Raw genomic sequence first — 22,667 nt, 5'->3', positions numbered from 1 at the left:
CGCAGATGGTAAAAAAGAAAAAAAGATGGAAAAGGATTTGTCGTCTAAAAATGCCTTCTACAACAGCCGGCTCTCGAATGGCACAAAAATAGCTAACATTTTCCCTCCAACGCTCCACTCCCCAACCAAAGCTTGATCAGTATAATCTGGGAGTTTCTGTGGCTTGTGGGCTAATTCCCATTGTAACCCTATACACGAGTGAACCATAGCCCCAGCCCTGGAACACCGTTACCGCCCTAACCTGTCAGCAACAAAAGTTACATGCCACCATCCTACGAATGACACCGTTACCCCCAAGAGTGGGTAAAACATTTAAGCTGGTTTAGTGGAACAATTGGGCTAACCTCCGAAGAAAATTGTCTACACGAAGGGGACTCACTCTTCGAGGCAATGCTTTTGTGCGCCTGTCGGGATGCTTAAATATGTTTGTGCTGTATAAAAAGCTGAACACTAACACATGCATACATCCCCCGCCAGTGTACATCCTTGGGGTGAGGGTTTTCTTCGCGTATACAGCCACATTATGGGCGTTCGTACCTCGTTTGGAGAGTGCATTTGTTGGAGAGTTTTTCTTCCCACTGTTTGGGGATGAGAAAAGAGCGCAAAAGAAATAGGGAGAGAGAGAGAGAGATAGAAAGAGATAGCGTAAGCATTATATCGAGTTTTTACTCTCGAGTTTTTAATGTACAACTATGAAACACAGCAGAGAAAAACATCTTGCAAACCTAATCCTTAAGCTTGGTTTACTTGTGATACTACCCTAATCCTTTCAGCAGAGTCTGTAAGGCTAAGAAGTGTCCATGCGCTAGCACGAAGTAAAGATGAGTGATTCAAATAAGACCACATCGTAGCCTTTCTGTTCCAGAAATTCCAGCATCAGGTCCGCAAAAGACTAAATTATTCCCCAATGTTGCCATTTGTCTTGAAAATCTTCATATATTTTCCAACGATATCCTTTGTATTTTAACATTTGAATTCTACGTTTAAGCTTCTATTACTACCACACCTCAAAAAGCCTTCAAGGGTAGTGGTAGTGCTCTACAGTAAAAAGACTCTCAATACCACTCCGTTTCATCGTATACGTGCAGCGACGTACTACAAGGATGCAGACATGGGTGAATAGACGGAAAATTATCGATTATGCTCCTAAAATTCGTAGCCTTCTTACGCAGGGGGCGATGCTTCTCTGTTCCTCCTACCCCGATCCTCAACGTCTTCATTTTTCCTTTTTTTGATTTATCACATTTTGGAGAAAGTTCTTTCCTCTCTTGCGCGGAATGTATGTGTATGTGTGATGGCGTTTTTATTTCTCTCCCTGTGTTGTGGAAATCACTCTCTCACTCACTGTTTAAATCCCTGTTAGTATGTATCCAGCAGAGAGAGAATCAAAAGAACTCTCATGAACACACTTGTGTAGAATATGATTTTTACATGAATGTACACAGAAAAATTGGTTACAAAATAAAGTTTTTTGGCAAAATATGATCATTAAACATAACCATTTTGTGATTCAATTGTTAATATATGCACTACAGACTAAAAATGCTCTTACAAATGCGCAACAAAACACATTGAAATCAATGCCGATGCGCAGCATGGGACAGAACATTGTAAACAAACACACTGAACACATAAATATTAAATCAAGAAACTGATAAAACTACCAAGAAAAGTAACAAGCACCACCATAACTAAATTATTGCCGAACAATTTTGTGAGTTTTCGTTTCATAAAGTCACACTTATCCCTCGTCCCACACGCATGGACACAGCCTATTTGCTTGTTCGTAAGTCCACTTCACTCCACTTGTGTTAGTCTACTGCACACCAATACAAGCTTTTTGCAGCATCTTCCACGCATCATTCACGAGGTACTAGTGCACATTACGACATTTCTGCGATATCCTATCTAAATCCACATATAGATGTATTATACTGTCTGTAGGCCGAAATATGACATTGATACAGCTGGAAAAGCATCAAACAACACCTTTCTACTTGATACATCATGTCCGTTGTATCTAACTACTATTGTAATCGTGAAAAACGTCTCTTTTACCGATTTTTCGCATTTTTCGAACCTATCTGTGTGTACACAGTTTTGCACCCGCACGACCAGAATCGGGAAAACACATTGAGCGGTACTGAGAACCCGCACGCGCCCTCACATTTCCCAGCAGCGCGAGAGTATCCTTGCGTCTATTGCCCCCCTCCGGTCTCTGTGGACACATACCCTAACCTGGTGTGTACAGACGGGCCAGACAAACACACACAGAGTTTCGCCGCTACGTGTGTATGGGTTTTATTTTCCTATTTATGGGGCGAGTCGCAATGTTTTACCGGCAAGTTTTCCTTAGGTTTCGGGGAGCCGTCACTAGCAGCAATTTGCAATCGGAGAGAGCATGGTTTCGCGTCGCGCTCTCCAACAACAGGACACTTTCCCACCGCATATCCTTACGAGCGCAGAGAGCTAATACGGGAGAAGCGAGAGCAAACGAACTGGGAGAGCGAAGATGGAAAATGAGAGCCATTTTCCGTGTCCACTGAGTCAAACAAACCACCTTCTCACAATATTTTTGCGCTCGAGGATTTTGGTTTTTGGTATAAAACCAAACCTGTTCATAGCAACAGAGCGCGCGCGCTTCGAACATTGGTACATTGGGTGGTAGTAGTGTTTGATGCAACGCAGAAACCACACTACTGAGCCATGTACACACAGGTGAAACCAACAGTGGGGCCCTTCGCGATTCTAGTTAGCTTTTTTATATGGAGTTTGACAGTTGGAGGCTAAAATCATGTAAACACTCCATAGAAAACCACACACAAAACAAGCCTGCGATTTTCAGCCTAGATTATTTTAGCCTAAAAGCAAGAATTAGATTTTACGAGTATCTGCTGGAAAAAATGGCACCACACCGAACAGTAAAAATGGTTATCTAATCGAACATGTCCAATTGCATATATTTTTCAAGTTCGATATCGTGTTCGATTGGTGCTGGAGTGCCGCCTTAGATAGCTGTTCGAAAACTGCTATACAATGCAAACAGCTCACATGCTGAAATTTCAGCCTACGAACTTAAAACGGAAAGGGCCCCAGTAACTGATTTACGTTAAAAAAACGTCCAAAACTTTGAATGCGAAAAACGGGCGCTTTTGAAACCATCCGGCTGAGAGAAGACTTGTACGCGATTTAAGATTCCACGGAACGATTCCCAATATACTGCATTATTTATATTTGTTAGTTGTTATAGCAATTTGGGGTAGCTGTACTAGAAGCAAACATTGCTACGTTACATAATTTAAGTAACATTGAGCAGTACTTTTCGCCTTGTTTCTTTTAATCGATAATCTGCAACGAGGTTACATCAGGTGATCCTTTCTAAGAGCATCATAATGTGATATGGAGAAGTTTTACGATCCTAGCTAATATCTCACTGAGATTTTGACGTTTCTAAATGAAGCTACACTCCCTACAAATCCACGCGTCAAAGTAGCTTCAGCATTCCAGCATGAATGTAATATAAACATAGGCTGATTCGTTGCAAGTTAGATCCCGTGTTATTGATGTTTTAGTGCGTAAAAATGTATTTGTCAAAGATTTTTCTATTAAAATAATTTAAAACAACGTTTTCCAACGTAATACAATGTTTCCGAACTATTTCAATTCCATTTTGGCGCAACTGTCATTTTGGTATGAGAATATTCGGCTGATGGATATTTCCGTTAACAGGGGCTGAATTGTCAGATTTTTTAGCTTAATTCATTAGAAGGATCATTGTCGGCTGTTACTTACAACACAGTTGCTGTTTCAGTTTACTTTTCTTGCAGAGAGAAAATGAGCAAATACAAACCTGAAAATAAAGAAAAGAAAGAACGATCAAAACGTAAGTCACGGTGTATATGGGTGTATAGATATTGTGAACTAATATAGACCAGCAGGATATGTTTGATTGCATTTAATATTTTCAAAGCATTTTAGTAATGAAATATTAAATGCTTAATACGTTGTTAGTGTCTACAGGTGGTTGGCCCTTCTATTATACTTGTGGTCTAATGAAAAATGTGTGTAAATATCCATCTCCAAACCAAGCACGAGCCATCGGCAAGCAAGTGAAACCAAGAATGCAGTTAAACTGTAAGACATTTAATTGACGTAAGACTATGGCAACGTTACGGATGCACTTTATCGATCAATGCGCATTCGGCATTCTTTACCCTTTACCGTCCTCATCACTTCAACTGCAAAGCACAGCAGCAGCAAAAGCAGCCGGGAGCTGGGAACGCTGTGAGGTCGTCGTTCCTCCGAAAGCCGCATTATTTCAACAGCGGAAAAGTAGCGAAAGGAAACAAATAAAAAGTAAATAAAAAAGTGCGCTCTGCACCAGTGCCAGCCAACTGACGAAGTGGTGCACAGAGCGGCAACGAAATGCACTGCCACCAAACGAAAACAGAAGAATAGAAACTGGAATCCTCCTTGTTGTGTGCCACCCGTTTTTTCACCCGTACGGTTATACCTATATTTTTATTTATATTTATTCATCTCTCTGTTCGTCGAGAAATTCCTGCCAGCAGAGGAGGATGCAGAAGATAGGAAGGTGTATAGACACCGCGCATTCCAGCGGGAAATAATCTGCTGAACCCAAATACGAGTAGTAGGTGCAGGGAATCGTTCCGTGGTGAGTTAGTTCGCAGCGGTTCCAACTTCCAGTTCCACCGGCGACAATAGCAGAGATGCTGTGCGCTGTTTAATTTTTCTTCTTCTTTCACTGGCTGGCTGGCTTCACCATTTTATCCCGCTGCAGCGGTGCAGCGAGCGGTGAATGTTTTGTTTTTTCTTGCTGCATCCCTTTCCCACACTGACTTCTACAATTTCAACCGCGCGCTTTAGAAGAGATCCAAGAAGCTGAACTGCACATATCATTTGCTGTCACTCGGCACTGAACGAAGAAAGGGAACAAAAGCCCACACACTTTTCATCCAAACTATGCATTTCCTTCTTGGAAAGCTTCCACTGCCCGAGCTGCGGTGCAATGTTTTGTTTGGTCTGTCATCTTCCGCTTCTGGTGGTGGGGATAGATTTGTTTTCTATTTTTTATTTTGTTTTGTTTCGCTACATTCTGAAACTCATTTTCCGATGCACTTTTGTATAATGAATAGTTGTGCATTGTTCTAAAGTTCTAGAGGAAAAAAAGGAAAGCAAGAGACAAGAGCAACAGCAAATAGTGTCTCCCTAGTATGCATTAGTCAATAAAACATTCTTCATTCCTTGTCTTTTTCCACTCTTGCCATACTTCTGGTTTTGTTTCTACCTTGCTCTTTTCCTCTTGCCATAGGGCTACTGATCTGTAGGAACAGGTTGAAGGGATTGTCACAAACGGAGGAAGCACCACATCATCCAGCCCAGTGCTGGTGCCGGAGCGAGCTCGGAAAGTTGTTTTCTCACAGCGCAGGGTGTTCCGTGTACCTGGAGCACGGAGTACGTAGAAGCCACAGCACAGCACAAACATCGAGGTCTAAACGATTCGAAATAGGAATGCATTCCTCAGCCAGGAGAAGAGGTGGGTGCATCTTACCGATTGTGTATGTGCGTTTGTGTTGGTGCAGTTCGTTGGTACGGCGTTCGCAGTGGCGGTACACGATCGCTTTATGTACGATCACTCTTCCAGGAAGGTAGTGGTCTGCAACGGTCTAACCACAAACCTGGTTCCAGGAGTCGCTTGCGATTGGAATTTGGCGCTATAAGGAAGTGCGTACTCGTGTGTTGTTTTATATGCCGTGTTTGTCACCGTGGTGCAAAAAAGTGTAACAAGTGAGCAGGATGGGAAAATTTCTAACACAAGACATTAGATCTTCCATGAATGGCGCAATTCTGAGAGATCAATTGTGATACGAAGAATTAGCTGCTTCCAGCGAATTTGATGTTCAATCGTACTTATAGAGCTTGTGAACGGAAGGTGTGTGATGAGCAGACATTGAAAAGAAGAAAAAGCAAGGATTTATTATTTCGACAAGGATATTGTTGAATGAATTTAGAACCGGGTGATACAAATTGACCTCTTTTAGATACTTTTTCATCTTTCTAGGAGTTCGGAAGATCTTTTGCGTAAAATCTTCAACAATTGCGTAAAATCTTCAACAATTGCGTAAAATCTTCAACAACGTACATTATTAGAATTGTATAGTACGAAAAACGGGAAGAATGCAGTTGGGTTCAATGATAACATTTTTATTTTCTGGAAATGTCAGCAGAGTAGTTCAGCTTTTGTCAATGGATTTATGAACATACACAAAAAAAAACGGTTCAATAACGCCAAATATCTAACAGCAAATTAAAAATACAACAGTACAGATATTGAATTTAACCCTAGATTCGAAGTTATTTTCCACAAAAAATCATTTAAACCAACTAAAAACCGTGTGTAAGACATGAAATCCATGCGAACTTTGAAAGATCACAGAAAGAGCTTTGAATACTAACTATAGAGAATATGAATATGAAACTGAAGTAGAAAACATTACATGCTACTAAATCCCCTCACAATATTATCAAAACGACTTCTACAAAAGGCGTCAAATCTCCTGCAGCTCATTACTGTTCGCACAATCACATTCAGGACCACGCCCGGCCCTTCAGCAGTGCACTATACTGCAAAGGTTTGATTTTTTAGAGGTTTGCATCCTTTTCCACATCGAAAAACGCCCGTCGAGAGGAGCAGCACACAGCAAAATTTCTTGTGTACACCCACCGCTCCGGGTCCAGTGACGATATCCTGTTGGAGCAACAGCAGGACATGCGCGTAATATCTTCACCTGCGGTACACGCCACCAGCAAACGTCTAGCCGGCTGACGACATCGGAGCGACCCATCTGGGAACAAAATCGCGCTTAAACTATTCGGGATCAGGTTCGGAAGTTGGCAGCTCCCCGAAAGCCATTGCTTCACACAGAAAGTCGTCCTCACAATCCGTACGCCAAATATTTGCCCGCTTTCAAAATAGCTTATAATCCGGAGCTATTTTTACTCTTTGCTTTTGTTTATCGGCTTGCCGTGGTACACAATTCCAGCTGCTTTGGTAAGACACAGTCCTACCCGGCCCAGTAGTGGCGGGCCTTGAATTCAATAAAAATGGAGTTTTAATTCACCAAAGCAGCTTATCAACCGGAGTCACCCATACGGGATCGCGGGGAAGCTGTGTCGTCGTCATCCGAAATGGCGTCGTTAAAATCTTAACCGCGACAAGATTAGCGGACCTGGGGCATCGTACCAACGCTCAACGTGGGTGGTGGGTGGCTGGTGGGACACCCGAAAGAGAGAAGAGAGAAGAGAGAGAAAGAGAGAGAAAGAGAGAAAAAAGTCCAACACTGCTTTTGCAAACCCAGTTTCTCAGACGTTTCCTCACCGCAGCATGTTTTTGGTGTGCCCAAGGCTCGTCTCGCAGGCCCACCGGTTTTGGGTACGCACTTTCTCATACGCTCCGGAGAGGTTAGAGCCAAAAGGAGAACGTGTGAGTGAGTTAACACTGAAGAGTAGAAAAGACACGCACGACTACTGCGAATTTGCTTTAGCTGTCCGGCATTTGTCTCTCGCGCTAGTTTCTAGGTTGAGATTGTGTTTGTGTGAGGGTGTGTGAGTTTTTTTAAGTTTCTCATTTCTCAACCATGGGAGATGGTTCGCGAAATGTTGTCACCCCCGAGCCCCTTTTCATCAAGCTGAATCCAAACAACTTTTTATCAATGTCACTGTGAAGCGCTACTCGTGAGTTTCTTGCTCCCACATCTCGCCTCCGACACGGCTACTGCAAACACACATACATATAGAGCGCAGAGCATTGGAGGGTTTTAAGACAACCGCGTGAGAAGCTACTACCACCAAACAATATGGCTAAAACAGATCGATACTACAACAGCGTACGCAGAGTTAGCCGGCGAGCCGTAGCCACCATACGGGAGACTACGTAAGGGGAAGTGGCCACGAAGGGATGCGATGGGAGTACCCACAGTTGTAATGTGCTCGCGGATGATGCGATAAGGCGCCCGCGTATTTCACGCTGTTATAGCCTGTCTCAAATTGCTGTCTCAAATCGGGTTGATGTTGAAGAATCTTCGATTTGGGGCATTTTGCATTTGCTTGAACCTTTCAAATTTCAACCATTCTTTTGCTGAGGCTGGCGGAACGTAAGGAACTTACGTTAATCTAATGTGAGCTATGAGAAAAGCAAAACAAGTTACGGGATACCAATAGTAAAGTCACAACAATAGAATGTCTCCAAACCATTCTTACTGCTTTCTTTGCGGTTTTTTGAAGCACAATCGATACATTTTCGTGCAAACTACAAAACACATTCATGACAAGATTTTATTTCATGGTTCTCTCTCTATCTCGCTCTCTCTCTCTCTTTCTCGATCTTGGTATCTCTCTATCCTTTTCGCTCTCCCGTCGGAATCATCAAAAATTCCATCACATGATGATGAATGCGTCTCCTTCACCTTGCCCGCCGGCATTCTTACAAAGTCGCACAGTTGGTTTTATCATCAAGCAGTAGTAGTGGTGGTGGTTGATGGTTTTTTGCATATAAAAACCAACAACAATTCTACTACTATCAGTCAACGAAACAATGCGGCCAACGATAACATTCTCTCCGTTATTTTTTTTTGGGAATGGTGTGTGCAAAAAAAAAAAAAGGAAGAAGAACCCAGAGAGCAGTGCCCTCTTATTTTTGCGTGAGAGCTGTCGTCCCCCGTTTTTTTCGCATCTGACTTCTCTCCAATCGCACGGCAGGAACTCAGGTGGTACGTGACGAAAAACGGCCCCCCAAAATTCGCGACACGATCATCTTCATCCCCAAAAATCACTCACTTCTTGCTCAGTTTTCGCAAACGCTCATTTCGCTAGCGCAAACGCGGCTCCCAAGAGAAGAGCTACTCGTTTGCGGGAGAGAGCTCCTTCTACCCACGGGGCCAGATACGCAAAAACAAAATGAAAGTTCGGTGTACGCGCGCGACCCGAGCGTGGGACTCTCAGCACCACGCGTTTGGCGCTGGGGAAAAACGTGTTATCACCCCCTGTTGCCCGGAAATCTTCATTTCATCCTCCTCTCTTCACACTGCCAGAAACAGAACCCACACTGGGCACTCATTGGGGCGGTGTTCGCAAATTATTTCATACAACTTACCCCTTTGCATGTGTATGTGTGTGTGTGCGTAGGCAGGATGATGACGGATGTGCCATTTCTTTCACTCGCCCACCATTGATTGAGTAAGAAGGTGGTGAAAAGAGCAAAGCAAAGGAAAAAAACGCTCAAAAAGAACCGGCGAGATGATATTTCGCGGGAGCACGCAAATTCGAATCACACGAATATGTGGTCGTGTGTGAGAGTGTGTCCGTTCTTCTTTTTTTTTTGTACGGGTTGAGATTTCGCAAACGCGTATAACGTGCCGCACACCGCGTGAGACGCACCTCACGCACGCATACACATGCACACTTCGACACACGGCCCCAAGAGGGACAGGCAAATGGCGCAAGCGTTGATGGCGAAAAAACAAAATGGGAGCCGCGGGTCGCCATCGTGGAAAGGGAGAGCTTCGTGCTGGTGCTGCTGCTGCTGTTGGTGGTGGAGCTTTTTTGTCGCTTTTGGGCAACACTTTTCAAGGCTACTAGGCAGGGATTGTTCAATTGGGGAATTTTGCAGCCACGGTCAGGCTCAACTGTTGAGCGTAATTTAGTAATTATGAGTATTTGTGTTATTCGGAATGTATATAATATTCTTCAGTCTATGTCAGATTCATATAAAAGCTAAATAAATGTTATCTAATCGAAGGAAACATTTAAATGAATATTTAAACTCATGGTAGCAACTTTTGAACGTTTAAAAAGCTAATTTGATTATGTATAAAGAAGGAAACTAATCATAACCCAATCAAAGAAGTACATGAAAAAAGTCCCGATGTATTTCAAAAATGATTGCAATATCATGATAGTTAGTATTACATTAAATGTGATTGCTAACTACATGTTTAAAGATTATTAAATAATCCCTTTTCAAAGTAACGGAATAAATATTCCATATAAACGAAACACAATCAAATTTTGAAGAAAAAAACACTACAGGAACAGAGCACTCTTAAGACACCGGTTAGGAACATCAGGTATACCTCATCTTACGAAAGTTACAGACTACTGGATTCCAATAAAGTGTGCAAAAAAAGGATATTTCATCCTTTACGAAAGTAAAGAAATGTGACCAACCGTAGAGATTCACGCCCGTGCTGGCCAGAGTTAGCCAGTACTCCAACGAGATGACATCTGACGTTATCTGGAAAAAACGATTACGGATGCTCTTGCCAAACCAACTCACACCATTCTTCCGTTGTATGAAATTCTACTGAAATTCCGAAGAATTACGAGGAGTAAACGGCTATTGTAAAATCGTATCTAGTCCTCGCCTCCACCACCCTCGCTTGTGGGAAAAGGATGAAATATGAGAAAATAGAAAACTTTGACATATTTCTGGAATTTCATTCCTTTTCGTTTGTTTTGTTGGAGTTTGCAGTATTAAGCTTGCTGCATGATAAAGGATTCAAAATGCTGCAATGTACACGAAATAAATAAATTTTGTGCAGTGTTATTCGAAGCACATAGGTAACAACGTTTTGATGGTTTTGTTGATTGTTGCAACTAGTGCTTGCTATTCCACCTATTCACAAGCAAATCATCTTTATTTACATAGGTAGACGTGCTGGTTTTTAATGGTTTAATGGTTTTTAACAGCTCATATTCAATTTGCTGTGTATTTAATGTGTAATTTTGCTTTTAAACATACTTAATTATGTTTACGCGCTTATAACAAGACGATTAATCGGCTAAAGGCAATAAACAACTAATCCGTTATCGAATCACATTCAGCGTAGCTGAATAAATGCTAAATTATTGATTTAATGCTTAATCATTGGGCATGTTTCAGTCGTACCAATCTAATTCCGAACAGATTTTTGCTGTAAAGCGTTTTAATGAGGTTCAGTATTGCTTAACATCAATTTTATGTTCGATTTCAAGTATACTTTAGCACAAACCCTTTGGTACCTAGAGGCCGATACTAGGTTAGTCAGAAGAAAAAAAGTTGCATTGTTTATGAAACATAAATGATTGAAACATTACCTATTGTTATATGGTTTCATATTTCATATTTTAGGTATGAATTTCATATTTCAATAAACTAGTTGCTTTTAAATTTAAATTGAGTCTCATTACATAATAGGAATAGGATTACCATATAAGAATTATTCTACGTTTTGATCGTAAAGCGTACCTACTGCAAGAATATAACATCCTTCAAGGACAATGGTAAAGTGTACTCAATTTCATGGAAAAAATAAGCCTCACATAGATTATGGTCCAAAACTAACACCAACTCGATAGCGGTCTTTAACCTTAGGATCTTGATAGCATGGATAATGCATGCGGTGCAACAAACTGCAACTATGATCGGGCCTGATCTAAAACCTTGTGAATCCCATAGCTTTTTCATGAAATTAGTTTCTTTTACTAAATCTATATGTTTCATTTCAAATTAAAACAATAGCAATTTAAAACCTTTAGATCGTCGTTACAAAAGATGAAAGCAGTATTTTACCTTCCCCCGGTTACATCTTCACGAAAAAGATTTTGAAGATTCTCTCGTTCCTCCATTCTCTATCACCGTTTATTGCGCTCTGTTAAGAACATTACTTTCTTAACATTTCTGGACACACAGCGTACATGGAGGGTGTTGTTGCGCGCGTTTAAAATCCATTTCCCTGCTTCGCCCTTAAGCAGATACTCTGCGAGACGTACGATGCGTTTTACGGGGACAATTTTTCAGCAGAACGGTAATAGATTTAAACGCACCAAAAACCACGTCCCCCTGGCTCTCGGGAGGCAAATGGGAAGATTTAAAATAATCATCACATGCGTGTGCGTGGCGTCACAGCCGCTGTCCCCCAATCTTATTACGCACGAATTGCAACCTATTAAACCGGCAATCGGGTACGATAAACGGTGCAACCGGCCAGGAAGGTAATGCTACGCGGAGTGTGCAGTCAGTCAGTCCGTCAGTCGGTCCAAGAATAGAAAATGCGACCTGTCAAACACACAGGACAGAAACGACAAAAGACGTCTTGTGCGTGCATTGCTACCAAACCCCAAAAATCAAATGCAATCAATATGCACGCGTCGCGTCCCCCTTCGTTGCAATAGTTGCATTTATTCCAACCGAGGGGGCTAAACACGGTTTCGTATTCCATCTAGACCCGTCCTGTCTAACAGGGGCACAGGGCGAACGACCCCATAGAATGTGTGTATTAGTCCAACGACAAAACGCCTATGTCTGTGCGGCGTTCCCTTACCAGCGATGCAGAGACCCCTAAGGGAAATTGGAAAATTCGAGGGGGATCCTTTTTTTTCACCATCAAACCGGAGACTGCATCTCTCAGTTGTCGCGTGGTTTGCCTATTTTTAAACTATACCCCTGCACACAACTACATACCCCGTGCCCATTAAGCAGAAGCGGACGTGAGCATTTCCGTTCCCCCTTTCATTTTTGGTGTTGTTGTTGAAAATGTGCGCGGGTACACTGATGACACTGCAGTAGCGCATGCAGCGGAATGCACACATACACACACACACACGGTACCGTTGCAGCAATAGCAGTCCATGGGGGTGCCCGCCGAGATCAAGAATGGGAGCAAGACATTTTCGGAAGATTTTCAGAAGAGAGTCACGATCACGGACGGGAAAATTCCTCGGCCAGAGGAATGGAAGGGTCGGTAGTCGTTTTCCCTGGCATACGCAAGCGAACGGATGTGGAAAACGGAAAACACTGCTACTGCAGTGAACGGAAAGAGGGGGTGAATGGCGGGGGTGTGATGATGAGTTGAAGCCAGACGTGAAGACAAATGAGTCCCGGGAAAGGAAAGAAAAAACTGGGGTGAGACACACACGCACATCCGTCTTGTGCTGGGTGGAAATGAAGGAGAACTTGCGGTTGCCAAGACACAGGCAGGGTCTAGGCGCGCGTGGGATGACAACGCACGCCGACCCCCTTGTTAGGTACGGCGGCACGTTCCTCTCCCTCCACTCTGCAGCAACGGGTGTCTCCGGTTGCCGACAACATTCGGGGGAGCGGGCACATTTTTCCCGCTGTTTATCGCGCGATAGACTTTTCCGGGGTGCGCATAACGCAGCCAGTAACGCAATTTCCCTTCCAGCCACAGTCGCGATGGCGTTAGATCAAACGCGCATTGTGTCTTGAGTTTGGAAGCGCGAAGCTTAAAATAGGACACCGTACGCGCGCAACAACAACAGCTGCGGCTGCATCGTTAAATGCATTTGGCTTATATATGCGTTTGCCTCACCGCCGTTTAGTCGTTCCCATTTATCAGTCTTCCCCACCGCAGGGCCGTGGAGATCGGACAACTAATATCCGACTGCTTGATCAATACCATTTTCGACTATCTGTTAACACCACGTGGATGATACAGTTGTACCTCACTTGCATTGCTCGAATGTTTGTTAGGGAAGGAAAATCATATCATAGAAGTTTTGGAAAATATGCAATAAAAGGACAAATTGACCATGCACACTGACTGACAGTGTTATCTACTCAAGTGCTCCACCATTCTGCTTCTTCTTCTTTGGCACAACAACCATTGTCGGTCAAGGGTTGCCTGTACCACTTGTGGGGTTGGCTTCCAGTGACTTTTGGATTACCCCCATTGCAGTATAGTCAGTCCTTCGTATGGCGGCAAGGTATATTTTGGGGCTTGAACCCATGACGGGCATGTTGTTATGTAGTACAAGTTGACGACTGTACCACGAGACCGGGTTGCATAAACCCAAACCAGAAAATCGCTCTAGTCAATTTTTGACTGCTTATAGATACACTATAACGACTTTTCAGATTGATTTCAACAGATGAATTTGATCCTTAAATAAAAGATCCTTTGCCATGCGGACATGCGTATGTTCAACTCCATATCCCACTTTTTTGATTATAGCCTCTCCATATCATCCTTCTTTCCAATCTACTATCTTCTCCTCATACTTCTTATCCAAAATTGTGCTGGTTTCTTATAACACCTATAGAATAGTATTACTAGTGGCCCATCTTCAATAATTTAAGCTAGAAAACTGAAAGCTGTATCCATTTCACAATTCTGACAAGTTTTATAATTTCACATGGGTCATAAAACTTATGATAAAATTTGAAACTATCGAATCAAACAGTGCTTAACATTTATTGACAATGTATTTGTGCTTCAGTCAAAAAAAATCCAACATTCATGACTTGCCTGATGGAGCCTGCGAAGAATTGGTATTTGTTTCCAGGCTAAAATAATCTAGGCTGAAACTCTGAAGTTGAAGCGATCGTGAGGTTTTGTATGGAGCGTTGACATGATTTCAGTCACCAAGTACCAAACCCTCCAGAAAAGATAATTGGCCTCAGCACAATTTTTCGATCGAAAAAATTCGATAGATCCGGCTGTCATTTTGGTGTCATTTGACACTCATTTCGTCGCCAAGGTGTTCATTTTACTGGTCTTTTTGAAAACTGGTATACCATGACTCTCACGAGCAAAATGAACTATGCTACAAAAATTCGATCGTTCCGCTTTGTATGGGGCAAAATCCGCGACGCATTGAGCTGCGGAAATTATCGAATATCAGAAAAATTCCGTAAATCAAGGTTGATGTTTTAGAAAAACGTTATGTAAAAGCAAGTTGGTAAATGTGTTGGTTCTTTTTCAATATTTTGGGTGATAAAAAATTATTTATTAATTATTTTAAAAATTGTTTACCCGGGGGGCCAACTTCATGTAGGGGTATAAAAGAAATAGTTATACTGTCAGTTTTACATGAGCGCCTATCGAAATTTTTCGATCGAAAAATTGTGCTAAGGCCGAATGTTTCAACCACGAGGCAAACACGAATAAATTGAAATTTAAAAGTGATAGGTATTCAAGCAACAGATGTGTCGTGTGATGTTCTATACATAAAAAAGTTGTCCCAAAGGCACATCCCTGATTGCATCTAAACATTTTATGCATTTGTAAGCGTAAAACGTATCTAAGAGTAGTATTTCCATTCCGAAAAGGATTCCTTTGGCAGATATGCTCATATAAATAGAAACACAGTAACTAATAATGCATAATCGTCTATGCGCATACGCCACTATAAAGTTAAATTTATCTTTTATTGATATCTATGCCAACTAAACAATGTCAATAAAGAAACAACCAGAATAAATAAATAAGTTAGACACATACCTACACATCTTTCAGCATCGTTGTTCGTTTTTCTATCGTTCAAAAGTTGTTTTTTATGTTAAATTTACTATGTTTACACATTAACAATACCAAGACCGAAGAAATAATTATCTTGCCGAAGGTCTTACTACTAAAGTATGTAAGAACAATATACAGATAGCTGAAACATGTCCTCAAATGTCAAATGTAAGTAGCGGTACCAGCGATTGTGACTTCATGACACGATAATGTGCTGTCTAGTAAACCATTTTGTACTTTAACACGAATTTACTCAGCATTCAAGACATTCAAAGCTGGGACTACAACAGATCTATGCTTTGATATTGACATACGATACTTAAACTTGAAATTCAAACGATATATCTAACAATATATTGTCGACCATATTCGAAAGGAGATCCCAAGTGTGGAACGTATACAGAAAACATAACAATATGGAAATCTAAACTCAAATTCTTGCAAATGAATAGTTCTAATATTTTCTAACATCTTATTACTACTATTGTTAGAAATTCTAACATGAAATTAATAACCAAATTTTTTAGGCTGGTGGACGAGTGCCAAAAAATTAGTTTTTATTCTACACTGGTCGAAATCGTGTTAGAGAAAGGCCGAAAGTTGACACCTTTCACCTATTTATATGTTTTTGTCCCTCATAACGCTGACAGTGCCGTGGAACCTTATAAATGTTCCAACAACTATTATCATATATCATTAGGATTGAGATTAAGATAAAGTTTCTGCTTGTAATAGTTAAACCAATCTGTTGATAAACCTTTCTTCCATCAAATCTGTTGTAAGATGTGTGAAGAAGTGCTGAAATATTAAACATATAATAATTTCAAGGACCTATAGCAAAAAACATGCATATTGTTACAATTAACACATTTCATTTAGCACAATAAACATCCGCATCAGCGTTTCATTCTATGTGTCATAATGTAACGATTCTGTCTCCATTTTTGGATTACCACGCTTAAGAAGGAAAGCACTTTATCTGCTCGTATGATGAAGTTTAAGTACAGAAATTACCTACTGTGAGAACAAAACAATATTAAATGCACGCTTTGGCATAAACAATTGGTTATCTTCTGTATTTTGCCTGCATGCGTACAGTTGCATCTAAATAAGAATAATAAGAATGATTGTATCAATAATGCGTAAATATTAAACATTATGAACATAATCTTTTCTATTCACGCAACCCCGTACAGCACGTTCTGTCTCTACATTATCAAGCCTAACCGTCAAGCACAACATCATCATACACGACCGTAATCACGTCGGTCTTCCGCTCCCGCACCTACTCGCCTTAAAACGACCGTCTTCTAAACCGACATGGGCGAACCACAAGATGGCCGAATTCAATTTAATTCACGATCAACCTTGACGGACACATCCCTTTCGGGGCCGGCGGCACCCTGGCCAGCACCGACCGCGGTCGAAGCAAATTGCGCATTTAGTCCGGGTACGCGCGACGCACGACGCGAATTTCGCACGATCCATCCACGGCTCCATCCGCATTCGCAGCATATGCTCCCCACATCTTGGGGAGCGATGTCGCGTCACACACTCCACCCCTACCCTGTCATCCCCCACCCCACGATCCCTCGCTGCTCCACTGCCATGGCGAGAGACTGGGTGGATGGTACAGCCGAGTTCGCGAGAGCCACCCGACCGAGAGCATATTGTCGCGTGAGTGCTCCACCCTCCGATAAGGGTAAGAGCCGGAAGGGTGGCAAATTGGTAAGATAAAATAGAAGAAAGTGTGTCCCTCTTTACCTCTCTATCTCTCTCTTGAGTTACCCCTTCAACCGAATGGCGATGATTAAAATGACGCTATGAATGATGATGATGATGATGATGACGATGAGGGCGACAGCGATTACAGCGTTGGGGCTGTGCTCTCACGGTTATTGTGACTCGCACTGAGAGTGAGTGACTTATAAGCAAAGAGTAAAAACACTCTGATAGGGGTGGATATCATCTCAATTGGAGCTACTTCGAGTCTTGTGAAACTATCAGCGCTGTACGAAAGTTAGTTTTGATATCCAAATCTAACTAAAGATAATACAATAGGATACATTGAAATGTTCTAGTTCTGGATGTAATATTCTGATACAAAGATGGGACGACCCCTTCATTAGATTTCCATTGCGAAACATCTCCACCACATACGGCACCCGAAGGTTGGTAGATTATACGCCCTGAAAGAGCCACCGGTTAGAACGTAAAAGAGTCGAGAGGCGTGAGTGTCTAAGCTGGGCAGCAAATCTTACCTCACAAACCGTCCACTGCTGCTACTAGAGCGCCTCCACTCACCCTCATTAAGTGCAGTCCTAAAGAGAAGGGAGATATTTCAAGATGTTGGTGGATCTACCGTAACACGAGAGAGAGCCCCATCTTACGGACAACAGCAGAGAGAGGGAGAGACCGCTTCGAAACTACACTCGTGTACGCGTGCACGCACGAGAAATGAGCATCCCACCAGCCCCATCGATGAAGAGCGGCCAGAATGAAGCGTTTAAATGAGTTGATACAAGGTTACCGCGGTCTACTACGCAGCTTAGCTACGCAGGCAACTTCCTCCTGCCCACACCTCTGTCACCAACCCATTTCATTCCGGTTCACATCATTTACCGCTGCTTTGACCTTGCTCCAAAAATGCCTAGGAATTTGGGATTGAGGGCTCTAGTAAGGAAATAAAATCCAGTGTTTTTTTATATCACATTTCGATAGTGAGACTCATACAAGCCAAAGGTTTACTCGATACACAAATTCTGTGAGCTTTGTTAGTGATGAACTGTACTTCTGGATGCATTCTGAAACAGTTCTTTACTTTTTTGGTGAATTTGCAACCAATTCCACAAAATGTTCCAATTATCAATATTTGTCATTTTAAACCTTTTTGACAGCAAACGGAACATCTACAAAGTAGTGCAGAACAGAACAGCGAACTTTGAAATTGGCGCCAATCCCAGTAAAACGCAGCACACTCACACCGCTTCAAACGGACCATCCCCTTCAACACAGACCGCCCTAGCGGGGGCTTGTGTAAAATGCAAAATGCTAAAGAATGAAACGCATACACCCTAGAAGCCGGAACAAACCGACCAACAATTCACACACACACACACACACTACCATGCCATACTCTCGAGCGAAGCAGAGAAGGGGGTTGTTTAACGTGAAATGAAATCGAAAGCGACCTCCCACCACTGCCAGCCCTTCTCTCCTGCACAGTGGTTTGTACACGCCACCCCTTAGTCACATCATACCGACCAGCCCTGCACCAGCAACTACTACCTGGCGGCGCACATGCGCTTCATGGTGGAGCCTTTCCGGTGAGCCACTTTCTGTGCTTGACGCTGCTTTTCGAGCAGAGGCTTTTTGAGCCTTTTTGAATAGGATCTCAACTTCACAATCGGCTACGCATCGCAATCCTAGCCGAGTAAAATTCGATCGAAAACAGGCACGCACGCTACGACATAGCGTTTGAAATATTAGAAGGTACAGCTTTGTCGGCATACCACAGGCTCTACAGTGGCAGTAGACTTCTCCTCCTGCAGCAGAGCTTTTCCGAAGCAAACCCCGATTGAGAGCATAGGGGAAACATTGAGTGGAGAGAGCGAAAGATGATCACAAATTAAAGGAGCGGCCTATTTTCAGGGCCGCTTCTCCCTGTCTTGACTTTTGTTCGCATGTTTCATTAGGAGGAAATTTCACTTTCATTTCTAGGCAATTGATCCACTCAAATAGTGCGTAAAATTCAAACATCCGGACTCTTGAGCTTGAAAATTCCTCTGCTGATGCGTACTTTAAACTGTGTCTTCTTTCTCTTATGCTACAGAAAAATCTATTTAAAAGATGCTTTATTCATAATGTTCACTCATTTCCAGCTCGGAATGATTCATTGAGTGCTCGGTGCAGGGATAGCTACAATCGAACAAACTAATTTAAAATCGATAAAATGTCGGAAAATTGAATGACTAGCAGAAAATTCTCGGTTATTAATTTTCGCCCTGAGTCACTGAGTCACGCGCTAAATGCACCGATGGTTTTAAGCAAATGGAGGTGACTCACAGGCTGAGTAGTTTAGTAGTTTAGAACGGGAAATAAAGCTGAGTCAATCTAGGGACTAACACGTGTAAACTATATTTACATTTTCGTGTTGATTTTATTCATGCACAATTGAAGCTGGTGGAATTGAAATTGCACTTTTAAACTTCTAATTAATGAAGGAAAATTGACAAAACAGGATATACCAATTGTTTCATGCATGCTAATCAATAACTACTGCAGAGATACAAAACAGACGATATAGTCAATGCGTGAAAGGCTCACAATTAGAACAATATCGAGATAGAATCCGTTAAGCGATTTCCATCACAAAACTTTGTAGCCAAAGGAAGCGAACGTCTCCAGTTCGTGTCGGTCAATCTCACCTCCAGCCAGCAAAACCAACACCCGAGAAACAACGAACCAGCCAGACTGCCAAAAATCCCAGACTGCAAGGAATGCACTCGCCACAACGCCGGTGGAGCGGGAAGAACGGGAAGCGAATCGAGCCAGTCGATTTGCTGCAGTCGGTGGCGCAGACAAGCCTCCGTGTTTATACGCACCGAAATCTCCTTATTCCGTCCATTCCCACCGTCTCCTCCTTCACTTTTGTGATGATTTTGTTTTTATTTCGTCTTCTGCCCAATACCTCTTCAAGTCCCCATTTAAGGACTACCCACGTTCCAGGAAAAAGAACACCTCCCAAAAGTCAAAGTCTCGCCACGACACGATCGCTGGAAAGATATTTGGCGGGAAAACAAACCAACAACAACAAAAAAAAACAATCAAAGCAAGAGCCCGTCAGTGGAACGGTGAATGGAACGAGGCAAAAAAACGCGGTAGAACATGCAGAAGAAGCAACCAAAAATGCATCCAATGTCCTCGTTTGACCAGCGTAGCCCATCGTGTGTAACGAAATCCAACCTGCAATAGTTGCACCGATCTGCCAGAGCAGTTACGTTTCTGCTGCTTGTATGTGCGCGATTTTACGAGAGTGCATTCTTTTACGACTCTCGGCAATCGATACCATCTCATCGTCGGAGGGTTGCGAGAGGATTTCGACCGTTGATGGACAGGGAAGGTGGACAGGGAGACGCGGCGTTGGAAATAAAGGAGTAGAAGCGTAATAAAACTCGCAGAAAGGAACCGACGCCGATTGGAGCAGGAGGCGTTCGAGAAAAGTTCGAGTTCGAGGCCACGGGACCCAGGGAAGAAGAGAAAGCAACATAATAATTTGGTAGGCAGTTGCAATCGGGAGATAACAATGAGCAGGGCGCGATTTTCGGGTAGGATTTTGAAGGACCCGGGTGCATGGATGGGGAAATATGTGGTAGAATGGCGGTACTGACGAGTCTTTAAGGATTGGGATGGATCGTGTTTTACCAACGATACAAAGGAGAATCATTTATTTTATGTCTTACTTAACCAGACAGTGTCTGATGGTCATTTTGACTGTATTTTTGGGACAATAATGCTTGCAGAAAAATGACGTGGACGTGGAAGCAAGCTTTAAGCATCTACCTTAACATTTAGTGTTGTTTTTAAAAGTCCTAAAGTAACTCGGAATGCTCTTTCAAACCTTACCAACAATACAACAATTATTAGATCTGATAAGATCCTTGTCATATTGAAATTTCCTGTAGCTCCTTAAGGCCCAAAGACAAATTGTCTGGTCGTAATGAAGATTGTTTATCGATTTTTTAAATGATCAAATAAAACATCCATATCCATGTTCCAAACAGCAGAGCTGAAAATTGTGAACCGCGAAGAATTCTTATGAATCGATTCTGTCACGAGCCAAGACACTACGAACACACACCGAACAATAAGAGTGCCTCGGTATGGGTGCCTCCGTGTGTAACATGACCACATGCATTTAATTTTCTGTTCAATGAACTGCAACCATATACTATGGCGCGTCTCAGACAAACACGTATGCGCCGTACGAGCCAAACAAACGCACACACAGCGAAACGGAGAAGGAATAATACGATTCCCGAAAGCAACAAAAACAAGTTTCGTCGTGGAATGCAACCGCACGAGGACCTTACAACCGCTGCGTCGTCCTCCACTACCTTCTTGCTCAACGGCTTGTTTTCGGTGCGGATAGTCAGCGAGGCTTTGGCGCAGTGCAACGTGATTGCACTTTGTATGGTGCGCGTCTCGCGGACGGTCCTCGCTGCCAAAACTTTGTACGATCGGGGACGCCGACGCGCAAGTTGATCTGTTGCATCCCCACCGCCTGGGGAGTGCAATAAAAGCAAACAGAATGAGAGACATAGAGAGAGAGCACAAACTGACGGCAGCAGCCGCAGGACACTCGGTGGGCTTGCAAAGGAATGGGGGAAGGAATCCGCGTTGCGCCCGTTCGTTTTATGTTCCCGTCTGCGCTTTGTTGTTTTTTTCGCAGCTTGCCACGTCGTGATTACTGACCTTCCTTCTTCTTCTGCGTACTCCTAGCATACTGTATGCTGCATACCGATCGAAGCCACTGGTGCATTGATAGGATCTCTTGCATGCGCGGGTAGGCACAAACGGAGGACACAAAGGTTTGAGTTGTTTTGCGCGGACTTGGAACGAAATTCTCCAAATTCGAACTCAACTGTCAACGGTTCTTTGTGTGTTCTCTCTTAGTATTTTTTTATGTGTATTGCTAATTACCAACGTTTACTGTAGAATTTTGAAAGATTTCAATAGTCTAAAGCTTCAGGATTAACTAGTTATAATAATGATGTCTTCAAATGTGTCATCTATTTAACTTTATAAATATTATGTAGATGAAGTTTGCCTGTACCAAATAGTGCATAAATCAACTGCTGGAGCAAATCTGATTGGCAGCCATGATCAGCAGCCATCGAAATCCTACCAACGGATCCTATTTCGCTGGGCATTTAAATGAAATGCTCTTTCCGGATCACACAACACATTACCACACAGGAGAATCGCCGTCGCGCATTTTTGCAACACAAGCTAACTCTTCTTCCTCGTCCCATCATCCCGCAGAAGTACGAAACGTCAACGATCTGTATCGTCTCCGTCTGCTGTTTGTGCGGAACAAACTGCTAAAAAAGAAAGTCCGCTGGAAAGAATGTGGCAGAGCGCGTGGAAAGGAGCACATTGGAGCACACGGAGGCAGCAGTGCACCATCCCCAAAACTGCATCCAATCCGCGACAATCGCCGTGGCGTAACGAAATGCACAGCACGAAGCTGCAAGCTAAGGGTACTTGCTTACGCTAAGCTATGCGCGACTCTTCTACGGATGTGCATGTGCAGCACAATTCTCTAAGAGCGCGCGCGCGCGCACGATC

The 22,667-nt window shown here is 42.7% G+C and overlaps 1 protein-coding gene across 5 annotated transcripts in view; it reads right to left on the bottom strand.

Moving 5' to 3' along the window:
* The window catches only part of LOC120898457, a 123,477-nt gene that overhangs the window by 58,278 nt on the left and 42,532 nt on the right, over positions 1-22,667 (bottom strand). Inside the window, exon 1 of one of the 5 annotated variants that reach the window (XM_040304341.1) lies at positions 2,059-2,120. The exons of the other annotated variants lie outside the window; for them this stretch is intronic. The gene's annotated coding sequence lies outside the window, so the exon portion shown is untranslated. Of the gene's footprint in view, positions 1-2,058; positions 2,121-22,667 lie in introns of those variants that run through there. 5 annotated transcript variants of the gene reach the window in all.

Source organism: Anopheles arabiensis, chromosome 2 (assembly GCF_016920715.1).
Source record: "Anopheles arabiensis isolate DONGOLA chromosome 2, AaraD3, whole genome shotgun sequence".
Taxonomy (NCBI): Eukaryota; Metazoa; Arthropoda; class Insecta; order Diptera; family Culicidae; genus Anopheles; species Anopheles arabiensis.
Note: the sequence above shows the minus strand (reverse complement) of the source record. Positions and strands in the feature narration are given on the sequence as shown.